The sequence below is a fragment of the Suncus etruscus genome, chromosome 8 (assembly GCF_024139225.1).
Source record: "Suncus etruscus isolate mSunEtr1 chromosome 8, mSunEtr1.pri.cur, whole genome shotgun sequence".
Taxonomy (NCBI): Eukaryota; Metazoa; Chordata; class Mammalia; order Eulipotyphla; family Soricidae; genus Suncus; species Suncus etruscus.
Window position 1 is genome coordinate 90,916,525 of NC_064855.1, and position 22,608 is coordinate 90,939,132.

At 40.9% G+C, this 22,608-nt stretch overlaps 1 protein-coding gene across 1 annotated transcript in view; it reads right to left on the bottom strand.

The window, feature by feature from the left end:
* Positions 1–17,177, bottom strand: part of KLF12 (KLF transcription factor 12) — a 501,377-nt gene extending 484,200 nt beyond the window's left edge. The window contains exon 1 of the mRNA XM_049778917.1: positions 17,089–17,177. The gene's annotated coding sequence lies outside the window, so the exon portion shown is untranslated. The remainder of the gene's footprint in view (positions 1–17,088) is intronic.
* Between the last annotated feature and the right edge of the window lie 5,431 nt (positions 17,178–22,608).

Below are 22,608 nucleotides of genomic sequence, written 5' to 3' on the forward strand. Positions count from 1 at the left end.
TAGCAGAGTGATAGGGCATTTGCGTTGCTGACCCAGGACAAATATAAGTTTGATTCCCAGCATCCCATATGGGCTCCCTAACCAGGAGTGATTTCTGAGAGTAGAGCCAGGAGTAACTGAGTGCTGCCAGGTATGGCCCAAAAAACAAACAAGCAAACAAACTATACAGATAAGTGGAGAGACTTACAAAAGATATGAAAGTTGGAATAATATCAAATGGATTACTATACCAGTCATAATAAATGGTCAATATAAATATAACAAATGTATATATATATAACAAATATATAAAAAGATAACAAATGAAAATTTCTAAAATATTTTTAAAAGAAAAACTATAGGGGCCCAGAGAGATAGCACAGCGGCATTTGCCTTGCAAGCAGCCAATCCAGGACCAAAGGTGGTTGGTTCGAATCCCAATGTCCCATATGATCCCCCATGCCTGCCAGGAGCTATTTCTGAGCAGACAACCAGGAGTAACCCCTGAGCACTGGTGGGTGTGGCCCAAAAACAAAAACAAAAACAAAAAAAAAAGAAAAAGAAAAAGAAAAACTATAAAGAAACTTAGATTATCACAGGATAATTACAAATAAAATACCTTTACACATTATAGGTAACTATTGAAACCACAACTTTTAATTCCTAGAGAGAGGCCAAAGAAAGAAATATTACACATAGAGAAATACAATAATAGAAGACAATTAGATAAATGGTCAATCTAGAATGCAAAACCCAGCTAAAATATTTCAGGAAAAAAAATTTACTTTTCCAGGATAGCAATGATTAAAAGTCAACTGCAGTAAATCTGAGCTATAAAAATACTACAGAAAACTATTGAGACGGAGCAGAGATAGTAGAGCAGGAAGGGCACTGACATACATGCCAACCAAAGTTGGATACCCATGTTCCCAATGCCTGCCCTATAGAACCAGCAGGAGTAACTCCTGAGCACAGTTAGGAGCAAGTCCTCACCATCACCATGTGTGGTCCAAAAGACAAAAAAAAAAAAAAAAATAAGAAGTTTCTTCAGACAAAAATAATGCTACAACATAAAAACTTAGTATTAAAATTTTAGAAATCTGGAATACATATGTTACATTCCATAGCTGTAAGAAATGATGTAATCATGCAATTTGTTGCAACATGGATGAAAGTGGGAGATATTATGTTAAATAAGCCAGAAGAAGAAGGGTAAATACAGAATGCTATAACTTATTTGTGGTATTTAGAATAACTGCATGAAGAAATGCAATGGTTTAAATGGAAGTAGTCTTGAACAATTTTGGCACAAGAGTAGTGCAAGGAGAAGGAAAAAAATTGAGTGGAGGAGAAACAAAATATGAAAAGATTTGGGACAGGGGCCAAGAGGTCCCAGTGCATTGATGATATTAAAAGAAGATAAAACGGGCCCGGAGAGATAGCACAGCGGCATTTGCCTTGCAAGCAGCAGATCCAGGACCAAAGGTGGTTGGTTCGAATCCAGGTGTCCCATATGGTCCCCCATGCCTGCCAGAAGCTATTTCTGAGCAGACAGCCAAGAGTAATATGAGCACCATCGGGTGTGGCCCCCAAAAAATATATATAAAACTAAATATTCAAGATAAGGTAACAACTTAAAACAGACCTGTTATGCTGGCAGGCGGGTGGGGCATGGGTGGTGGCATAGGATGCACTCAGAAAACATTGGTGGAAGAAGGCCAACACTGTGGTGGGATTGGCCCTGAAACATTGTATGTCTGACACCCAATCATAAAGAACTTTGCAAATTAAATGATTCCAATAATACACACACACACACACATATATATATATATATATATATATATATATATATTTGTTTTTATTGTGGCCAAAGTGAATTACAAATCTTTCATAGTAATATTTAAGGTATATAGTGACAATGAATCAAGAGCATTCCCACCACCAGTGATGTCCTTTCTCCACCCCTGTTCCCAACATGCATCCCATATATCCCTCCTTTATATGCCCCCCCCCCAAGAATACTAGTGTAACTGGTCCCCACTTGTACAGCTTGCTGTGGATTAGGTATAGATTCTGTTGTAGTTGACTTTGGGTTTGATGTTCAGGTCTGATAATTTTTTTATTTCCACTAAATGTTCATGCGAGTGTCTGGACCTGGTACCATCCATTTTCCCCCTTCAATTTATGAAGCTGAGCAAGATGATTCAATCAATGTGGTTCTGTTGGAGATATAGAAAAAGGAAAAAGGAAAATCAGAAAGAGAAAAAAAAAGTAGGAGGAGTCCTTCTAGGTGTTATAAATATCAATTTAGAAGAGGGAAGGAAAAAAAAAGAAAGGTAACAAAACAGAAAAAAATAACAAACAAAAAATAACAACAAGCAATAATAAGAAAAATACAAAAAAAGCAAACAAAATGAACTAACAAAAAAAACAAAGCCAGCAACTACGAAAAAGAAAAAAAGAAAAAAACCACCACCACCAACAACAACAACAACAAAAAACAGTCAAAAAACCCCAACCAGCAACTATATATATATATATATATATATATATATATATAATTTTTTTTTAATTTTAGTATCTGGAGGCCGAACAGATAGTACAGCAGGTAGGGCTCTTGGCTTGCACACAGCTGGCATCCCATATGGTCCCCCAAACAAAGTCAGGAGAGTTTTCTGAGTGCAGTGCCAGGACTAAATCCTGAGCATCAACAAGTGTGACCCAAAAAAATAAATAAATAATCACTTTTAAAAAATTAGAACTCTGGGACTGGAAAGATAGCATAGAGGTAAGGTGTTTGCCTTTCATGCAGGAGGTCATTGGTTCAAATCCCAGCGTCCCATATGGTCCCCCGTATCTGCCAGGAGCAATTTCTGAGCCTGGAGCCAGGAATAACCCCTGAGCACTGCCGGGTATGACTCAAAAACCAAAAACAAAAAAAAAAAAATTAGAATTCTATAACTATTTTAAAAGTTAGTAAGTACACATAAAAATATACCCATAGAAACATATTTTCTAATAACTTCTATTTAAAGTAAAAGACTAAAACAAAATCAGCTACTAGGGAGTATATGGTTATAAGGTGTATATAAAAAAAAACTATATTCAGCATACTGGTACTGGAGAAATAGTACATTTGGACCTAAATTGAATCCTTGGCATGCCATAGGTTTTTCCCAAGCCCACAAGAAGTGATGCCTGAGGAGAGCCCTGAGAAAAGCCCTGAGTACCACCAGATGTGTCCCTCCCTTACATAAGTATGTATATGTATATACATATACATATAGATAACAGTATGAACAATACAAAAAATGTCAGCAATGATTTTTTACATGTTGCAAAGTTTGAACAAAAAACTGTACTGGCCCAAAACAATAGCACAGTGGAGAGAGCATTTACCTTACATGTGGCTTACCAGGGTTTTATCCCAGGCATCCCATATGGTCCCCTGAACCTGCCAGGAACAATCTCTTCTTTTTTGCTCCTGGCTTGGGAGACCATATGGGATGCTGGGGGATCAAACCTTGGTCCATCATAGGTCAGCCGTGTGCAAGGCATATGCCCTACCACTGTGCCATCATTCTGGCCCCTAAGCAATTTCTGAACGCATAGCCAGAAGTAGCCCCTGAACACAAGCACGTGTGGCCCCAAAAAAAGAATTATAACTAAGTTAGTAGTACAGATAAAAAACATACTCACACAAAAAAGGGCCCCAAAAAAGCTAAAAACAGAGAAATAGGAACATAGAACAGTTGATATAAATAGAAAGTAAAACAAGTTAATAGCAATCCAATCATTAAAAATAAATTCAGAGCTAGAGAGAGATTTCAATGGACTGAAAGCAGGCTTGCATATGGAGGTCACAGTTTAATCCCTGGTATTACATGGTCCCCTGGCAAAAAGCCAGGAATAGCATCACAGGGTGTAGCCCAAAACTAAACAAAAGCAAAGAACCAAAAAAAAAAAATTTTTCAAAGTACTTAAATAGACAAATAAGTGAAAGTTAGAAAATACTGGGTTAAAATAAAACAATAATATAATAATCCAATTATATGCATCAACAAGGGACAAGGAACTTCATTACTAAAATAATTAATGGGTCAATTCATCTAAGCACAACAATTTTAAATGCATGTGACCTAATAACTGAGCTTAAGCATACATAAAGCTGGAATGTGGAAGTAGTTCGATTACACACAGCGTGTTCACAACCCTGGAAGTGATCCCCCGCCTCACATACGTGCACGTGTGATCCTGGAACTCATAGTACCATGGGTTAGACCCTCATTAAAAAAAAAAATCCTGAAGCTAAACAAATGAAACTGAAAAAATGAGATTAAATTAAAATAACAATTTGATATATATTTTTAAACTCTACTCTCCCAATCTGTTCTAACAGAACAGATCATTAAATAGAACAAGAAAAAGTTCATTAGACACACCTAGTTGGCCAGTTAACACATAAGTACTATAATACCTAAGGGTCACTTTTAGAATACTCAACCTAATAATGGCAGAAACACATTGCTTTCCATAGCACACGTAGCCGGCACAAATGCAGAATATATTCACTGCACATTTTTAAAATTTAGTATTATACATACTCTAAAAACCATGTAATTAAACTTGGAACCAATACCAAAAAAAGATGTCAGCAAAATCTCCAAGTATTTGAATATAAAACAACATTATGCTAAATCATGGCCAAAGAAGAAATCACTATGGAAATCAGAAAATCTTTTGTAATATAACAGTGCTGAGAATAAAATTTATAGCATACTTTAAATAAAAAAAATTGCCAATAATGTTGTAAGCATCTATTTGTGGAAACTAGAAAATTAGTATCAAACGATGGTCACAGAGATAGTACAGGATTTAAGTCTTGTCAGTGGCCAATCCAGTTCAATCCTGGCACTGCACAGTCCCATAAGCATCATAGACAGGCAAAACATCCCACCATTCTCAGGCCCTAGCTAGGTTGGGAAACTGAGATTCACCAGAGGGAGGGAAATCACAGACCTTCTCAGCTTGGAAAGGGTAAAAATTAAAATTAAAATACATTTTTAAAATCAATCAATGCAATTAATTCACTATATTAGCAGGATTAAAAATCATTATCACAATAGAAAAATTCCCAAACCCAATTCAATTAAAAAGAAAATAACCATTATAAGTACTACAACATTTTTATGTATTAAAATTATCAATAAAGAAAAATCTATATTATATAGGATTAATGAAAACATACAATATGACAAAGATGAGTTTTATACTTACTAAGAAAATATACATTAAAGGGGTACAGATAAGAGCCAGAGAGATAATATAGGAGGTGACTTTATAGTCTCCACAGATACGTTGATACTTTTATCAGAAAGATATATTTGTATCACCTGTTTTGTTTCTGCAAAACTATTTACTACAGATCTTAAGCTGATGCTGTTTTGAAAAGCTATATCACAAAAAGGAAAGCACTAAAGTCCTATAAACTAACTTACCATAGAATTGGTTGTAAGCATTAGAGATGCATTTTAACTGCATCATGAACATTCTCTGTGCAAAAAGTACACAGTACACTTTTTTTGTGAAAGAGGCAAAGCTTTTAAGATCATGTCAATTAATAGAAAACAATTGTCTAATGAAAGTAACTTAAACTTAAAAGACACTAAATTTTAACCCTAAATATATCTGGGACATTAAAGTACACTAAAGACCAACATTAAGAAAGCTAACTAAACCATAATACACTGGGCTTAGCTACGCCACTTCTTCAATGATCTAAATTTATACATGCCATGATCATACAATGTATGCATCCATACATCAGGTCAGGGTCCATGTTTAAATGTGCCTTTGTCTTCTCTATATGTAGCACAAGTTCAAGTTCAATTTCAAGTGGTAGGTGATTAACCATCTTCCTGATTTGCACATGACCAGCCCAGCTTTGATCCCCAATGTCCCAGATGATACCCTGAGCCTGCCAGGAGCGATTTCCAAGCACAAAGCCAGAAGTAATCCCCGAACATCGCAGAGTGTAGCCCCAACACCCCAAAAACATATTAAATTTTTTTAATTCATCAATTAGTCACTGAACATCTCACATGAGTTAAACACACAAAAAAGTAGCACCTCTTTCACAAATGTGGACTTTCAATATTTAAGATTAAATCAATGAATGAATATTGGTGCTAAAAGTCAAGGTTCTAGATTTACTTCATTATTTCTTTTCTTTTTCTCTTTTTTTCTTTTTTGGTTTTTGGGTCACACCCGGCAGTGCTCGAGGGTTACTCTTGGCTCTACACTCACAAATCACTCCTGGCAGGCTCAGGGGACCATATGGGATGTGGGATGCCGGTATTCAAACCACTGTCCTTTTGGATGCAAGGCAAACCCATACCTTCATGCTATCTCTTTGACCCTTACTTGATTATTTCTAATTATTTCCCTATTTCTTGTCTTCACTATTCTCACGAATAAAAGATAGTATCATGTTTCCGACCAACTTTACATGATTTCCACTATGAAAACTAAACTATGCTACTAGCCATCAAATACTAAGCAATAATTTTGCTAGCACATAATACTCAAATATTCTACTGATTTAATTTCCAAACTATGTAAGTATATTACACACTTGCTTCAGCCCAGTGCCTTGGTTTAGCCCCAGTATATTCAATAGATCAGCATATAAGTCCTTGCTCTTTCTTGCTATGTAATTTCTCTAAATAAAATATTTTGTTTGCTTAGCTGTCCAACACTGATACCTAAAGTAAAAGATAATGTGTATTCTAGCAAATGTAATTCATTAAACACTCAATCTCTTTGTGTAAAGATTCTTTTAAACTATTCTCAGGGCTAGATAGGGTACTCAGAAGAGTAGGGCACTTCCCTTGCGCATAATCAACCCAGATTCAATCCTCAGAAGTCCATATGGTTCCCCTGAGCACTCTTAGGAATATATATATATATATATATATATATATATATATACATATATATATATAATATATTATATGTATATAAAGGATATATATATATGTATATATATACATATATATCCTTTCAGTCAGAGTACAACAACAGTACTTTGCACGCAGCTGACCTCAGTTAGATCCCTCATATCAAACATGGTCCCTTGAGAACTAATAGGGTGGCCCTTGAGCACAGAGACAGGAATAGATACTGAGCACTACCAAGTATGGCTCAAAATTCCCCTCCAAAATGAAAACAACAAATAAAATGTCACTACCAGCCACACTCTGTTAAATTACAAATGACTTTAACCTTCTGTAAAACTGACCACACTGGGGTTTGTCTTGGAGAAACAGAGAGCAGGCAGGATGCTGGCCTTGCATGCGGCTGACTCAAGTTTGATTCCTGGCATCCTGTACGGTCCTCTAAGCTCCAGCAAGAATGCTCCTTGAGCAACACCAGTGTTCCCCACCAAAAAAAAGTATTTTTAAGCTTTTTGAAGGTAAAGTTTTTCATAGAATATTTTTGCCACAGACTAGTGGAGAGAAGTTGACGATGATAGGCCCAGAACATTGCAGGTCTGAAATTTAACTATGAGTAACAGTGTAAATCAGAGCGCTTTAATAAAACAATTAACGTGTTTGTTATACAGCAACCAAAATTTTTAAACTTTTACATTTCCCATCCTGAAGCAATATTCCCTCATTTGGTTTATGTCTTGTTCCATTTATCACAAATTACTTTGGATGATAATTTCAACGGACTTCCTCAACCTGATTTTCAGGTCATCAGTGATGGTATCCTGCCTATTTATATATAGGATTACAGGTATATAGTTATAATTAAATAAGTAGAGGTCAAATAACAATTTTTATAAGAACAGATGTTTGTATTATTTTTATTATACCTGACCTAAATAGTTTTATCAAATAGTAGATTCATTATTGGGGTAACATTACTGGCTTAGTCTTACCACTGTGCCATATCCTTCAAAAATTCTTTTTTAGGGATTAGGTCTCATTATTTGCTTCACTACATATATCAGCAAACACTGACTTGGTTTCTATATTGAAGTAAATATTTCAGTAAATTTGTCCTAGTAAATGCAGTGTGACCAGAGTCTCATAAATAATATAGCATCAAAGACAATGTATAATAGACCCATTGTTTTGCTTCACAGTAAGACTAACCTTAGAATATCACATTAAATGCCAGAGAGAAAGGGACTAGCCAAAGGGGAAAGTTCAAAGGCGGCCCAGTGGCCTAATCTGCTTTCAAGCGAACTCCAGGGCAGGGGGAAGAGTGCATAGGTTAAGGTGCTAACCTGGCTTGTGGGCCTTGCCTGCAGAAAACCCAGGTTAGAAACCAGCAAAGCAGTGCCCTCTGAGCACAAAGAGGGGCCTGACACCCAACACTGCTAGATTTGACCCAGGAACCAAATAAAAAAAAACTTAATGATTACTGACCATGATTGTATTACTTAACTCCAGGGAAATTCAGCTTCCATGGACAAAAATAGCAACTAAAGCAGCATACATATGTATCTATGAATACTTCTTAACAAATAAAAGAAACCCTATATTTGTAACATACAGTGTGTTCTTAAAATGTTAAACAGAATGCAAATATGCAAGTCAAGGTAGACCCAGCTTCTCTCAAAGGAGGTACATTCCCAGTCACAAATAAATAAAATTACAAAATCAATAAGGAAGATTATTTCACACTGTCATTAAAAAGAGATGGATAGCACTGGGTATACTCTACCATCATATTTATTTTTACAACTTATCATCTTAGTTCATTGAAAATTTTTGATAAAATTTCACTGTTCAGCATACTAATGATTAAACTGACTCAATTGGGTATTAAGATAATACGCTCTCCTCATAACTAGAACTTTCATTTCCTCCTTTTTTTTTTTGTTATATTTTTTTCATTTGTTAAAGAAAAGCAAATGCAGAAGTTTCAGGTAATTTTTACAATATGGTCTGAAGTGACAATGTCACACACAGGTGGGACTCTGGGGATCTGTTTCTCATCAGAAACCCATTACATGACTGACAAGAGGTGGGAGAAAGTTCATTGAGCTGGAGCACATGCTTTGCATGCAGGAGGCCCAGGTTTGATTCCCAGCACCACATAGTTCCCTGAGCATTGTCAAAGGCCACCAATGCACTGATTAGGCCCTGATTACTGCCAGTTTTTTCCCCAAGACAGACAGACACACACACACACACACACACACACACACACACACACACACACACACACACATTCACTCACTCACTCAGGACCTGTCATTCATGAACAAAATCCAGCAGTTTTCCATGCACAGTACTGCAAGTGTTACTACTTGAAATCAGCGATTATACCTGTTTACTGAAGACTAAATTAAATAAAGTAATCCATGAAAACCAATGGACACATGGCACCTAACTTCTACATTGTACTGTAGCTATAAAAAAGAATGGCTATTTTACTTTATATATAGTTAATTCTCATTCTGAATGGTTTTTTAATTGGGAGGGGAAGCCTCCACAAGCAGTTCAGGAGATCCCAGGAGCCACTCCCTTCAATACTTAGACAAGTAGTATGGACCTGATGGTTCAGTGCTTGGTCAACAATGTCAGTTGCTTTTGTAGGAGGTGCTGAGGGCCACCAGAGCTATGTCCAGTGGAGCTGGAAGGTGGATGTGGGTTGTTGGGATCCAACTTAGGGCCTGGCACATGCAAGCAGAGTCTCTAGTCCTTTGAGTTACCAACAACCTGGAAAGGCTATTTTTTAAGAGTACTACATAGATAAAGGATGAGACCAGCTTTTATGAAGCATTAACTAAATATGTATATAATTTTATATCGTGAATGCTTTGCAAACACAACCAAATTTCTTTCCCCACCACCACCATCACTCTTCGATAATAACATTATTTTCTCTTACTTGTTTTCATTTAACTATAAATAAACTGATACTTCAAGAAATAATTTACCCAAATAAGATAGCTGAAACCACCTAACTTCAACACAAGGCTTCATTTTACAAGATGAAAAGATCAAATATAAACTCCGGATAAAATATTGAAGATCACAATGGTTATCAGAGTCAAATACATCTAGTTAGAGATGAAAAGATTTAGGTAGGAAATGATTCTGGATACATATTGGCATTTAACTACTGAAAGGATGATCGGATAGACTGCATCCTTCAATTTGTTCTTTCAAGTAGTACTTTAGCAATAAGTGATCTGTCACTATGTTAAGAAGTCAGCAAAATGATTAGGAAAAAGATTCATTTCTTACTCTCATGGGGCTTATTATTGGGAAGCAACAAGGCAAGAAAAATATTACACAAAAATGAAATTATGTACTATATAAAGCCACAGATTATACACTGGAAAGTAGAAAATTCTTTAAACAAGATATTAGAAATAAAGCTTCAAGGAAGGTATGTGTCACAATAGTGGTAATATGGACGAGTTAGTCAAGATACATAAGTCAGGTTAAAAGAGCTAGCTATAAATTAATTCTATTATGAGCAAGTTTAAATCTGTTTCTTTGCTCTTACAGAAACAGTGTTTGGGGCCGGAAAAGAGACACAAGCGGCACAAATGCCTTGCCCGCGCTAGCCTAGGACAGACAGAAGTTCGATTTCCCCCAGCGTCCCATATGGTCCCCCAAGCCAGGAGCGATTTCTGAGTGCATAACCAGGAGTAACCTCTGAGCGTCACCGGGTGTGGCGCACACACACACACACACACACACACACACACACACACACACACACACACACACACACACGGAAAAAAACAGAGAAAGAAACAGTGTTTAGGGGGCTAGAGAGATAGTATAGGAAGTAAGAACGTATCTTGCATGCCAGCCTGTCCCTGGTTTGAATCCCCAGCACTGTCCCTATGCACCCCCAGGGGTCACTCCTGAGCACTACCAGGTGTGGCCCCAGGAAAGGGGTTGGGGGTGGGTAAGGTTAATTTTTAACTGGAGTAAATGCAACTAAGGAGAAACTGTAAATTAATCATCTTAATTTTCTTGTATTTGTGTAGAAAATACTATGTGGCAGAAAAAAATGCACATAGGAGCAAAATATATCAAATAAAAGTTAAAATACTTTTTTAAGAGTTTTCCTACTTTGGGTGTGTGTTGTATGGCAACAATATTTGAGTCTAACCAAATGACTTAAGCCATAAATTACACACAGCTTAATCAACAGAATCTTGGTTTAACTAGGGATTTGCCGTTCAATAGACTGATCTAAATTATAGTGCAACAGCACAAATTTAATGATTCCACCAAAAAAAAAAATAAAAAAAAAAAAACCCTAAAGGTATTTTTAATGACCAGGAGATAGAAGTTTTAGTTGGCTGATTAAAGAAGTAGCCTGAGGGCTTGCAATCTCTAAATAATCATTGTTGTTTTCTCTCTTCCATAAATAATGATCAAAGAGATTGTATTTTTATATATTTCTTTTCTTAAAAAAGCTCTATTACTTCACCTGCACTACAGAAATGGACCTAAATGGTAACTATTAACATCAACTACATAGAAACTTTTTTTAAAAAGTGACATTCTCAAGGTCAGAGCAAATCTCTGGCCAGACAGGAATGGAATTCCTGACCTTTGACTACCAGAAGTTTTTTCTCCACACTCGGAAATTCCTTCTCCATAAATGTAATTTATATACTCACTCTGAGATCCTGGAAAGTTCATCCTTTTCAGGGAGGAAGGGATTTTCCGGTCAAACCAGTAGCCACACAACTTTAGAAAGTCATTCTCATACAAATTATCTTCTGCTATCCTCATCCTGCCCTATAAACAACATAAGATTTCCCCCTTCATAGACTTCATAGAAGAGATTCAAAAATATTAACCAAGGTCATGAAGAGATAGGGAGTTAGATTCAAATCTGCATATTCCCTGCTACCAAAAAAAAAATCAGCCCTCATTTCAATCTAGGCAGAGTTGATTAGAAAATAAATGAAGGTTTTCATAGTCATTTGATTTTTTTCTTTAACAATAATTGATCTTGGTTGCCAATGAGGTCTGTCAGTTTATTTCCTTTGGGCACAGTTATTTTCATGTTTTCTTCTGACTTTGCATATTAATCTCGAAATAAAATGAGACTACTATTATGAAACAGAATTTGGAAACAAAACAGACCTTGTTTTTCCCAATTTGCATACAAGTGTTTGGAGAGGGGAAAACTTTCTACCATCATTCTTGGTTGTTGTTCTGTTTGGGGCAACACCACTGGTACTCAGGGGAGACCCTTTGCTCAGTATTTGAGGATCTCTCCTGGAAAGATCAGGAGGGCATTCAGAAGAGAGGGTTTTAATGCACAAGCTTCATAATTTTTTTTGGTTTTTGGTTTGGGGGCCACACCCAGTGACACTCAGCAATTACTCCTTACTCTGCACTCAGAAATTGCTCCTGGTAGGCTCAGCGGACATATGGGATGCAAGCTGCATGCAAGGCAAAGATCCTACTGCTGTGCTCTCACTCCAGCCCCAAGCTTCATGATTCTTAATAACATGCATAGTACTGAGGGAGGCAAACTATATAGCAAGACAGAGAAAGTAACATAAAAATAACTAAATAACTAAAAAAGAACATATAAATTACATATATGAATGCACACTTAGCAATACACATAGTAAACATATACTGGATTTATTGTGAGATCCTTGCATATTTATAAGCATAGTAATGTTTGGTATACAATATCAGGCAATCAAGGCCAACAAATTGTAGTGGCAGCACTGATAGTGTCTGAAGATGGAAAAAAGACCAAAAGGACTCTATTTTTAGGTGTGGGCCGGAGGTGAATTTGAGGGCCTCACTCAGTATTGCTCAGGATTTACTTAAGGATTACTCCTGATTGTGCTGGGAGACCACTTGCTATGCAGGAGATGGAACTCAGATCTGCCATAAGCAAGACAAATCTTAACCACTGTACTATCTCTCTGGTCCCAGGGCACTACTATTCTCCTACCCCTACTTTCCATGCTATAACATTGTTTGAGTTCATCTAATCATAAATAATGTTCCAAAATGTATGCCATGAAATTAGCCACAAAATAAATGTATTGTTTAAGTTTAAAAAAAAATAAAGACAGGAAGAAAGAACATGCCAGAGCAGAATTCTTTGGGTGAATATCCTGTAAAGTACTGCCAAACCAAAACAAATTTTTATAGAACAATATGACTACTCAAGTAGGGACTTTAATGACAATAAACACCCCAAACCAAAAAATCCTTTTGTAACATAATTACTGAGAATATATACAGAAAGCAACCATTTAATCCACAGCATGTGTTCTTCACCGCAGGAACTCAAAAAGCTGACATCAGATGGGGTGTGGCTGGGCTAGGCCCTGAAAATGCATTCTGGCTGCTTGAAGTCAGACAGTTCTCTGGACCAGTTTGGAAGCCAGGATCCAAGCAGGTCTTAAAAAGCCCAGGGCTGTTGACATCTGGGCGGAGCTGTGCCATCAATTGCCGTTTTGATCTAGGAGAGATGGTTGAGATCCATGTAGTACATGGAGTAAATCTGTAGTTAAGCGTGCTGTCAGAGTTTAACTCTAATATTCGTATCCTTTTTTTTTTCTGTATCCTTCCATACTAAGTAGACTGACATACATACTTAAGACAGAAGTACGTTATGCACAGAAGAAGGTATGCAGCTGTGCATAACTTTATAGACTTAAAAGGAACATTAAAAGTAAGCACAGGATACAAAGATATAGTTGCTCTGCTAGCATGGTATTTTTAACTAGAAATAACAGAGGAAAACGACTGCAACCTATTTCAGGAAAGATTTCCAAAATGAAAGTTATTTTCTAAAAGAAATCCATGGTAAAAATTCTGAAAAAAAAAAAAAAAAAAAACTGGAGAGGAAAAGGTAGCTTCCAATCTGGAAGCACAGTAGAGAAGCTTACTGGCCAAAAAAGAGAAAAGAACTTTCAAAGGATGTTGTGTCATTCTAGTTTTATAAGTCCACAGCTAGATTTATGAAGTTTTCACTTCAAGACTGCTACACTCACAAAATAAGGACTAGACACAACACACCCGACTTAACACAATTTTCCAAATATGTGATTTATTTCACATAAATATGAAATTCCATTTTGTGCAATGGAGAAAATTCCTGGGACCTTTGTATTTTCAACTATTTAACCACAACGCCTCACTGGTAAAGTTACTCAATAATCTAAATTAACCAGCACAGGCTTGATTCAAAATACCCTTAGAAAAGGGTTAGCGGTCTACCAGCCTGAGCAATTCTGTCATTTTGAAGATTTCAAAACTCACCTATATTTAAGAGCAAATGGCTCCAATTCACTGATAGCAGTCCTTTTCATGCTATCCCATCTAAAACTCTGAAGCTGTTAGTGCACGTTTGCCTTTCAGAGGAGGAAGGTCAGTCATCCCCTGGAATACACATATTCTTTTAAAAGATCAGACACTCCTGCCATTATTATATGCTTGGGGACGTTCTTCCACTGCTCAGCAAGCATCCTGATTTGTTTTTCCCTTGGCCTAGAGAGAGTGAGCAGCTCAGTGTTTGCAGTCCCTTCCCATTCTGTACTCTCATAGGCTGCAGCTGTAGTAAACAACCACCAGCCAAGAGTTGCTAAGGTCAAGGTCTCAAAAGCAATACCAGGACCAGTTTTCTCCCAAATGACATTCAGTTCTTGAAAAGGAACTTCCTGAGAAGAAAAATACTAAGGATTCATTACTGCAAACGTTTTCATTCAATGAAAAAGCAGGCAAGCATTCCAAAATAAAGTTGACTCACAGAAGTTTCCTTCAAATATGAATTATTGATAACAATAAAAAGCTGAACTACTTCAAAAATAAGCAGAAATTCTTCAAGAAGCTCTGATTTATCAGGCCATGGGCCGCATTAATACAATCTTAGTTCACAAACAATGAAAATGTTATGAGCAAATATTCCCAATTTTACCAGCTGAAGTCATAACGGTTATTAGAAGGTTAAAAAAATAAACCTCTTTCCTAAATACCAATTTCTGCCACATCTCCTATTCTCAAGTTGCTCTTTCTGTCTACTATATTCAAGCTAGTCCCGAGAAGGAAGGAACAAGCTGCGTTGATGAAGATATAACTTATGCAACTGAAATGTTTGTCCTTCAACATCCTATCTCTCCTACACGTTGACAGTTAAATATTTTCTAGCCTAAAAGTATACCTACGCCTTTACCGTAACCAATTTCTACGTGTTTATTTTTATCCAAAAAAAAACACAACAACAACAACAACAACATAAGCACTACGTCAATAAGATCTGCAAGTGACACAAGAAGGCTCTTTGGAGGGGTGACTCTAAATGGGGGCAAGGGGCATCTTTTACGTTTTCTTTTTAATGAAATGCGAATTCCAAAGAGCACTGCTGAAAAGATGGGACCCTCCCACTCTCGATAGTGACCACTCCTGTTCTCATCGCAGGCTGTTAAAAGGCACATTTATTTCAGAGCATTTACTTAGCTAAACAGCTCTATCCTCCAGTCAGGAAAGGGCATGCCGGCTTCTAGGTGGATTTGCAGAATGACGTGTTATTTGATTGGCAGATGTCTACCGAAGCCACTGGATGCACATGCGCTAAATGTAAATAGAACTGCTGGTGTTACAGGGCACAGAGAACGTTAGAGCCGATTTCAAATAAAATATCAGAGTGTCTGGCATGGAATTCTATTAGCCGGTGGAACTGCTTCAAACAATCCATAGACAACGCTCCTTAAACCATCTGTACAGTAAAATTAGAGAGCTGACAATATGAACCACCCCAAACAGTTTATCCAGATTCCAACATTCCGTTGTACAAATACTCCTGAACCCAACACAGCCCGCTTTTATCCGCTAAATTAAGGCTAGTACTATTAAAGTATGCACAAGAAAAATAAAATAAAAGCGCAGGGTGAAGGGGGGCTGGGAGGCTGCAGGGCATATAACAAAGGAATTGGTACTTTTTCCAAGCCTTTGCCTCCAATGCACTAACGCAACGCACCAGAACTGTGGAGTGCACCCCACCCTTTCCCCCAAAGATAAAAGTTTGCAAAGTTCGAATAGGCAGTTCTCTTCCCCCAACAAAAGCTGGATTGATTCTCCCAGTAGGGGAGCATCTAACGCGAACACCCCGCTACAGTCGCGGAGGTCAAGTCTGAGTCCTTCCAGCCAGCCTCCAAGGCTCCGAGTGGCTCCCAGGTTGCCTGCACGGCTTGGCCGGCCTGGGGTGGCCTTTGCAAAGTTGCCCCCTTGTCAACTCTAGCCAGGTCGCCCCCCATCCTTGCAACTAAACAGTCACGGGCCAGCCTCCCGGCTACTTCCAGGGGCCGGGCACGGGAGCGAGTGACAGTTACACATCATTACGACCAGAGACAATAATGAATGTAGCACCAGGACCACTATTCATGCCAGCGGTGTCATCTCCGCCTTAACCCCTTCGCCTCCAAACTCTCCCAGGCGCACACCCACGCCCCACACGGCCTTCAGTGAGTGGGTGAGGCCATCACTCCCTGAACCCGGTCTATTCCTGGAGGGGTGGGGATGGGGGAGAACAGAGGGTGGAGTACAGGGGTGTCTACTTCCATAAGCCCCCTTCACCCTCAATTCAGTACTGGATGTTTCCTTTTCTCAACCTTAGCAACTGTCAGGCCAACATTGTAAACCAACAACTCCACAAGGGGGTAGGAAAAAAAAATTTTTTTTGCTTAATTCATGTTACTTGTTAAGTTCTTTCAAAAAAAAATGGGGAAAGGAGTGGGGGAGTAACCTTTCTTCTCCACGAATCCAACCGACGCTCCTGCCTCTTTTTTTTTTTTTTTTTTTGCAATAGCATCGCCCTCCCTCGGCCTCCCCTCCCTCTTGCCAACACTTTCCCCCCCTTGAAGAACAAACAGAGAGACCAAACCCAAATGATTTTAACTTGAGCAGATGACAGAAGGAAAAATTAATAATAATAATAATAATAAAAGAAACAGGTTAAGAGAATACGGTCTGAGCTGGGATGGCAAATAAAAAATATAAATCAAGAAAAGAAAAAGAAAAAGAAGAAGAAAGAGAGAGAAGGGGGTTGTTTATTTGGATAAGAAACGGAATTGGCACAGACCTGAATAGAAGCTGCAGAGCAGGAGAAATTGTTTTCTTTCCCTCAGAGTCCCCCTCTCTCCCTTTCTCTCTCTCTCTCTCTCTCTCTCTCTCTCTCTCTCTCTCTCTCTCTCTCTCTCTCTCTCTCTCTCTCTCTCTCTCTCTCTCTCTCTCTCTCTCTCTCTCTCTCTCTTGCTCTATCTCACACACGCGCGCGCGCACGCACACACACACACACACACACACACAACACACACACACAACACACACACACAGCGTCACCCGCGCACACTCGCCTAACACGCAAGGAAGGGCCAGAGAGAGCCTCTGGGCTGTGCTCTCTGCAGTTCTCAGGCAATGAATGGGGGGCAACCCGGGGAAACTGTTGTACTTGCAAATGACTTACCCGGATCACATGATGCGCTAAATGGAGGGTGGGCCGGGTGGGTGGGTGGAGGCAGCCGAGACGCGAACCCCGGAGGCTGGTGGAGCGTTGGGGGGAGCCCGGCCAAGCCAGCCAGCCAGCCAGCCAGCCAGGCCCGCATCGAATTACCCCGGGGCCCTGCCAGGGGGGTTTGCAAGCTCTTGCCTCGGCCGCTGATCTTAGCCCTGGAGAGCCCGAGCTCGCTTGCAAAGGAAACCGGAGAGGCGCAGAGGGGTGTGGATGGAGTAGGGTGGAGTGGGGTGGAGTGGGGTGGGGTGGGTGGGGTGGGGTGAGGTTGCAAAGGGAGGGGAAAGAAAGAGGGGGTGCGCGCCGGAGGAAAAAACGGGGTGGGGCTGCGTGTGCAGGAGTGGGGTGGGGTGGGGTGGGGCCCACACCCAACCAACCCCCCTAAACAAAAGAGCTCCTCCGGGGGTCCTCCTCTTCTCCACCTCCCCCGAAACAAAGCCCCGCCGGGGTGGAGCCTCGGGCTGGGGGAGAAGCAGGGAGGGGCGAGCGCTAAGTCGCTTGATGGCCATAAAATGGGGGCCCCCCAACTCCCAGCCGCTCCGCCCCAGGATTAGGAGGCGGGATCCAGGGGTGATGGTTGAAATCCCCGGTGGGAAAGCTTCAGGAGCCCCCTCCCCGCTAGCCAGCCGAGGGAGAAGGCAAACATACTGCTGGAGGGGGTGCGGAAAAGGGGGGTGTGCATGGGTGGGTCCACGGCGCCCCACCCCGCCCCGCCCCACCCCTGCCCCCGCCCCGAAGCCTGGGGCCTCGCCTGCGCTCGCCTTTCACCTGCACCACCTTGCTTGCGGCACCATACAAGGCTGGGGCACTTTTGGGGTGTGGGGTGGGGTGCAGGGGCGAAAACGTTTCCTTTGGGGTCTGGAGTGGGAATCGGAGGTGCCAAGGGGGTCATTCAAATGGGATGAACCCCCCCCCCTTTCGAATTGCAACTCGCTTGGCGGAGCCGACAGAAAGTCCCCTCTTTTGTGTCAAGGCAGCAAAAGCGAATGTAGGGTGCAGGAGAGACAAATAAAACTCCGAGCCCCCGAAGAGGAGGGTTCCCGACTCACCCACCCGTGGGTGAACTTGCAAAGGTGTGGGCCGAGCGGGTCAGAGATAAGGGGGACCCCCAGATGTCCCCCTAGGGGGGTCCCGGGCATCGCCCGCGAAGGGCCAACAATGAAGTAGCACGGGTGGAGACCCGGGGCGCGGGGCGCGAGTTGGGGTGCGGTAGGGTGGGGTAGGGCGGGGATGAAAGCGGATCATTGTTTGGGCTGGGCAGCCACGCACGTTGCTCTGTCCGTCCCCGCGCTTCACCTTGGCGGGATGCGTTTGGGGGTGACGGGACGAGGCGCGGAAGCGAGCCACGCACCGCAGCCTGGGGACCAAGGGCCCCCCGCGAGCGCTCTAGGGACCACGCAGAGGAACTTGCAGGAGGGAACGGGACTAGGGAGCTGGGGACCTCAGTCCAAGCCACTGGGGACAGTAGTGGGGGGACACGGAGGATGGGAAGGCAAAGTCCAGCCTTCCCGGGTCCTGCTCACCCCCGAGGGAGCCCCAAGAAGCGGGCGTCGCCGCTCCAAGTCCGAGCGGACGGAGGTGGGGTGGCCGGGGGTCAGCCCAGCTCCACCCCACCCACTCACTTTGTGTGTGTGTGTGTGTGTGTGTGTGTGTGTGTGTGTGTGTGTGTGTGTGTGTGTGTGTGCAAACCTAGGTGAGCTCTCATCCTGACATCAACCCCTTATTTCTCTTCTCTGCACCCCGGAGCGGTGCCCCAGAGCCGGCCCTGCGTGGGAATCCGGCCCAGCTGGGGGAAAGCAACGAAGGAGAAGTTTGCGTTATTTTTGCAGAGAGGTTTGCAGTTTTGTGGCATAAAGTAGGGTGGGAAGAGAAACGAGGGTGAGGCCCCGGAGAAACAGGAAATAGGAGCGGGGGAAGGACTTCTAGCCAAGGGAAAGCCGTGTCCTACATTTTGTGTGGCATGTTCAGAACACACCCCCAGAAGGCCCCGGGGTGCTTTATTCCTGAAAACAAAGACTGTGCACAGCCCGGGGCTTTGCCTCCTCCTCGCTCCTGCTGTCTTGCCGCCTTTCATGGGTTAAAAAGTGGGGAAAGCCCCAGAGGAGTGCTCCCCAAAATGCTCCCAGCCCCTCAACTCAGAAATATTCAGCTGGCTGGAGGCAGAGGTGTCTACCCCAGCCTGAGAATTATCAAGGCAGAACAAATATACACCACTCCCTAAGGGAAATCTGAACTTAGAGGATATAACGGATGGGGGGATATAAGAGGGAAAGCAGTGGGGAACCCACAACTGAGCCTATGGGTGGGCTCTCCTGTGTCAGGAGCCCCAAAGGCAGAGAAAAGGAAAACCTGCAGGCTGAAAGTTCCATTGCTTGGGTGGGGTCTGCAGGGAGGCAGGAAAGCAACTCTGGCACCCACCCTGTGTGGGTGATGTGATGTGATCCTAAGTGGGATAAATAACCCTTTCAACAGCACTCCCTTTGGACAGAGAAAAAAATAAAAGACAAGTTGGAAGAACGTCATATATCAACATATGTGCAGCCTTTAGAAAGAGGAAAACTTGTCTCTGCTGCATGCACTGTAAAGTTTTCCTCTAGGTGGGGCAGGGCGAGGCTGGGAATGAAAGAAGTGGATTGAACCGAGAGAGAAGGGATGCTCAAAGAAATTATGTCATCGAGGCCATGCTTGTACTAACAGCTCTTCTCGGAGAGAGCTGAGCGGCAAACTGACCATAAATATATTCAACAGCCAGCGCGGCTGCACGTGGAAAGGCATTCCAAACTGTTCTCGCCTCCTATGGCCACTGCAAGGGCACGTTCACAGAATGAGGAAGGAGCAAATCGAGTCCAGAAATCCATTCCAGAGGGATGAGGGCATTAAGGATAGGTCAAGGTTAATATCTGGAATCTATGCCTAAAAGAAAGAAGAAATCCACTATTAGAAAGAAAAAAAAAAAGCTTGCAGATTGTTTTTAATTGACAGGGAAGAATAGAAATATTTGTGGCAGCTTTCCAGATAAAGGGCAGCAAGACTGGTACTTGCCTCCTTGCATGCTTCAGATCTGTCTGCTATTTCCCAGCACCCTATATGGTCTCCTGAGCATAGCCTGAAGAGATCTCTGAGCCAAATGTAAACCCCTAAGGACGGAGGGTGTGTCCTAAAATAACAAATTTAAGGGAGGATTGATTCATTGTATGATCTAGGCAAAGACATAGTGATGCAAAAGAAAATAAAAAAAAATAAAGAAACATGGCGATTACTGAGATTAAGATTCTAGTTAGTAAATATGAGTGTGTGATGTAGATTTCTATTTCCTAGTAATTAATATAGTTCTTTGTATACTACTTAGATTGAAACAAATTCTAAAGGGGAGATTATACAGGGAAAAGTACACATACTCAAAGTATATAATAAGAAGAGATGTGAGCTTAACTTTACGTGAGGACCTTTCATTATTCTAAACTGCCATGTGTGTAAGGATGTGAAAAGTCAGAATATGTAAAGAGAACATGCCAAGTGTGTCTAATTTGTATCATGTTAAAGTGTTAAATCAGGGCTAAGGAGGTATCTCAAGGGTTGGAGAGCATGCCTTGCAATGCCTGAGGCCCTAAGTTTGGTCTCCACCAACACGTGTTCCCACCCCCAATGCTTCACAGGCCTATAACCGAAGAATCAGACATGGCCCATTATGGAATATCTCTTCCTGGAAAAAATATTAATTGTTGGATTACATAATTATAATATTTCAAAGTTGAAAAATAGCTGGAGAATAAAAACGAACATGATACCTACATTCTGTTTAAAATCATGATTTAGGGTCAGGAAGATAGCTCAAAGGGCTTGATCCCCAGTACTGTATGGTCCCCATAATATCACTTGGTGGTGGGAGTCACTTGGTGACTCCCAAGCACCACAGCCAGAATATTCCTGCACAGTGCTGGGTGCTGAGCTATTTAGCTGAGTATCCCAGCACCCAGCCATGGTGTCTGTAGGTCTGCCAAAAACAGAGTGACACAATTAAATAAGATTATTTTGAGAACTGGAACAAAACAAGCCACGGGTCAAGTCTTTTATCTTGCTGGTAGCCAACCCCAGTTCGATCGCCAAGACCATAATGGTCCCCCAAATACTGCTAGAAGTATGATCACTGGACACCTTGGACTGTAGCACAAACCACCCTCCAAAAAAGATAATTTGGGTCCAAGTCAATGCCCCATTTCCTTATTTATTGACTTTGTCTTAATTATTGAAAAACATTTAAATTAATGAAGATAGGGCAGAAGTGATAAAACATGCCCTGCACATAGCTGACCCTGATTTGATTCTTGGCGTTCCAGATGGTCCCCTGAGGCTGCCAGGAGTAACCCCTCAGCCCGACAGGTATGCCCCCCAGAACTAAAATTAATGAAGAGGATAAAAGTTGGTATTTTGAGTTTATAATATATGGTACAAGCATTAATTTTACTTAGTATACAGAAAAGCTCATAAAATGGCACCATCAATGCAAGTTAATATATTTGATTCAATGTATATCATAACAAAGCTTAAAATTATAGATTATTAATTGTTATTATAAATGTAGTTGCCGGGGCTGGCGAGGTGGCGCTAGAGGTAAGGTGCTTGCCTTGCAAGCGCTAGCCAAGGAAGGACCTTGGTTCGATCCCCCGGGGTCCCATATGGTCCCCCCAAGCCAGGGGCAATTTCTGAATGCTTAGCCAGCAGTAACCCCTGAGCATCAAACTGGTGTGGCCTGAAAAACCAAAAATAAAATAAAATGTAGTTGTCACCTACCCACAAAATTTTTGTCAGGTTTTCTTAAATAGGGATGTTTTTTTTTTTTTAATACTGTCAGGGTAAAAACATCTTTTCAGTATTAAGAATTTACCTATACTACATCTGCATTTTCCTTAGGCAATGTATATATACCATGTGAATTCTTAAACTGCTGGATTATTGATACCAAAAATTGAGTTAATGATTTGACACTAATATAATTCCTGGAAAAGGTTAGAGAAATGGAGTCACTTTACAGAAGTAAAATGCTATTGAACGGACCAGCAGTAAAAATAAAGGTGATTTCCAAAACTTTAA